Here is a 3,272-nt window from a genome sequence, read left to right as displayed (position 1 = left end):
TATCTAAACATAACTAAGCATAGAAAAGGGAAAGCAAAAATATAGTAGTATAATCTTTTGGGACCACTATCACATATGCAGTCTGTCATCGACTGAAACTTTGTTTTGCAGCACGACTATTTCATTATTGGAGAAACTAAAATAGCAGGAATAATGAATGTGGAAAAGCTACAAGTCTCAACGAAGTTATTGTAATTATTATACAGTTGTTTCTTTAGCAAAGTTATTATAGTCTTGCTTCCCACCTTTCTTGCTCAAAGGGTAGCTAGAAACCTGGTTGGATTACTGCTTTTTGCTTTTATTCCTGAATGTGGATATCTTTCGCCAAACCTCATTGTTGTAGGTTTGAAACCATAGTGACTCTGACAATAAGACAGACAAGATGGACAGATCCCGATGCCGGGGAGAAACAGCCCTTTGCTTCCACTCCTCAGTAGTGTCTTCTCATGACCTTGTCCTTTAGTCCTTAGGGATATTCTCTCACATGCCTGAAGGCAGAAGAGAATCGAAGCTGTGGGGAGAGAGAGTCTGCAGGTTCTAGAAGAGAGGCTAATAGGGAACCAGTTTCATGAAAGAACATAAGGAGAAAGGGCTTCTCATCACTTCTTTTGGTTGTTCTCTACGTGGCCAAGGGAAGTATCAGACAGTTTGGGTGGATGTGGATTCTGAGATGGAAATAATTAATTTTCGTATTTTAATGAAACTCCCTAGACCATCATTGAAAAGCTGGGACTTGGATAATCTGAACTTTTATAAATGTGTAGAAACACACAACCATATAATGCTGTTGCACCCCACGTGCTGATTTGGAGAAACATAGTTCACCACCCGTGTCCTCTCCAGGGAGCTACACTGGGAAAAAACGATGAAGTTAGTGTTTATAGATAGAAGTATTTCATAATTAAAATACAAGTAGTTCAGTATGCTTCTGTAATTCATGTTTATTTTGTTTTTCTAATAAAGAACAAACGTGAGGCCCACTGAAGACAACAGGAAGACTCAGAATCCAGCTTTTCCTCCTGCATACACAAGGCACTGCATTTGCATTACCTAGTGCTTGTACCTCCTGCATAAGCTGTTTGTAAGGGCCTTTACAGGAAGCTTTTGTTTTCGAGGCTACTAAACCAAAACAACTGCGGTGTGATAGCCACCATTTTGTGACAGAGTCTGTTCCTGTTTTCTTGTTATTTTTGTGAAATATTCTCTTAAAAACTCTTTGTATGGGATTTCTTGTTTGCTTTGATTTCTAGAAACAATTCAAATTGTTTCTGAACAATTCTACTGAAAACTGTAAAAGAAGATTTTACTGTTATTCAAATATAATTCCTGTTTCTCTCAATTTAGAAATCAGCATGTTATCCTTTCTAATCCCTCCCCCTCTCCCTCCTTCATTCTCTCTCTCTCTCTCTCTCTCTCACACACACACACACACACACATGCACATACACACACTTTCTAAATTAGTTTTGGGTACCTGGAAAACGGTAAATGTTTCTGAGGCTGCATATCAGGCATATTTCTTAATACAGTATAGTGTGTATATTTTGTTTCTAAAATTAATCACAATTTTTGACGATGTGAGCTCTTTTCTGAAGGTCAAGGACCTCAATTTCTGTTTAATTTCTGAGCTGCTCAGCATCTGTAGTTATCTGCCTGCTCCTGTTTGTAAAAATTCTTTAAAGTACCAACTCCAATCTTGGGGTTTTTGCTTTCCAAGTTACATGGTTTGCTCTCTTTGTCAAGAAAAGTGAAGAAGCTAGACTCACCCCCAACTATTACAGGAAGAGCAGTGCTGCAAAGCCAAGGTACAAGGAAAGACAATTTAGCACTTAGGAATTAAACCACATTTACATTTGACTTGGTTCAAATAGATGTACTATTGATAGAAGGTCTTCTTACTGTTTTTCCATATTTTCCTCTAGAAGCATGGCCTATCCCTCACTACTGGCATGTCAGATACCTTAAGTGTTATTTATCACTTTCTTTCATTGAGATCATCATGTCATATATTTAAGACCTGACAGGTACCTCCACATTGGCTCTTCAGATTTTCTCACTTCTTCATAAATTAATTCTGCACAAATAATTTTCATTAATTATTCCAGATTTTACTTTAGCTAGTTCTATGCTAAACTTGATCTGCCCAAAAGCAATCAAACTTAGCCAAAGCAATCTATTTAAAACAATATTAATAAAATCTAATTATGACCATAATAAACTTTCTCATGGTAGAAAATTTGGAAAATAACAGAGGAAGGGCTGCAATGTGAGAAGCTGCTTTTGCAGTATTCTGGAGATAGACCAGTCCATGCTCTATTTCCCCAGGTAGGTTTATGTTTTATGTTATGTTTCCCAACAGCGTTCGTCAGGAAACATCAGATTGCCAGGGAAATTTGAACACAGAACAAAATGGTTGGAAGAAACCTTGGCATGGCATCTGGTTCAATAGTATGTCTCCACCTACGGTCATACCTGACCATCCAGGTGGTATTAATAATCTCCGAAACCTGCTGGAGAAGACTCAGCAAGCTCCGTTAGAACAAAATGAAACAAATAAGCAATAAAAGACTGTGGGACAAGGTCAGATTATTTAAGAGATGTTATTTATAATGGCCATATTGACAACAAACAGTGTTTCTTTTTAGTTAAAAATTATTTCTGATTGGAACACTGTCCCCACCTAACTATTGTTCGTCACTTATGTAAAAGATGTCCTAAATAATATAACACAATCTAAATAGTGTGTAATAATGTAGTTCACTGTGCAGTGGGTCTTTGGAGGTGTAAAAATTCCTTCTGGTTAAGATTAAAGGTGAAAATCTGACTTTTAAGAAACAGTAGAACTAAATTTAGTGTGATCTGGTTTAAGATTGAACAAGGCGCATTTCAGTTACTGCTTGACACCACCAGAGGGCACTCTTCACCTGCTTGCAAACATTTTTTATGTTGCCTCAGGGCTATTAATACTGTTTAAATATCTGAGTATTTCATATGATTGATAAACTTACCTAGGAAAATCTTTGGAAAAATGTGTAATTATTAATAATGACTTTTAGCTCTTATGCAGAAGACACAAGCTGTCATTGTGGAGCTCATGATGCTGAAGGGATATTGATATTGTAACTTGCTTAGGACAAAGTTTCTTTTTTTTTTTTTTTTTTTTTTTGAGACAGAGTCTCGCTTTCTTGCCTAGGCTAGAGTGAGTGCCGTGGCGTCAGCCTAGCTCGCAGCAACCTCAAACTCCTGGGCTCAAGCGATCCTGCTGCCTCAGC

This window comes from Microcebus murinus, chromosome 5 (assembly GCF_040939455.1).
Source record: "Microcebus murinus isolate Inina chromosome 5, M.murinus_Inina_mat1.0, whole genome shotgun sequence".
NCBI classification, from domain to species: domain Eukaryota; kingdom Metazoa; phylum Chordata; class Mammalia; order Primates; family Cheirogaleidae; genus Microcebus; species Microcebus murinus.
The sequence above is the reverse complement of the archived record's forward strand: the minus strand, read 5'-3'. Positions refer to the sequence as shown.